Genomic DNA, 215 nt, shown 5'->3' with positions numbered 1-215 from the left:
CGCTGCGCGCTCTGTCCCGGAGCCACAGGCGGGTGCAAGGAGGCCAGCGGGCAGGATCCGAGCCTTGCCCAGGGGCGTGCGAGGGCCGGAACGCAGCTAAGAAAGAGGGAAGGGGCTACGGTGCCGCCTTAGAACGAACACGGAGGAGGAACATAGGGATGAAACAGGGCTAGGAGCGCAGGCGGCCCCTCGCCCGGCCCCGCGGCCCTCCGCCC

The sequence above is a fragment of the Merops nubicus genome, unplaced genomic scaffold (genome assembly GCF_000691845.1).
Source record: "Merops nubicus isolate BGI_N331 unplaced genomic scaffold, ASM69184v1 scaffold43719, whole genome shotgun sequence".
Taxonomy (NCBI): Eukaryota; Metazoa; Chordata; class Aves; order Coraciiformes; family Meropidae; genus Merops; species Merops nubicus.
Note: the sequence above shows the minus strand (reverse complement) of the source record.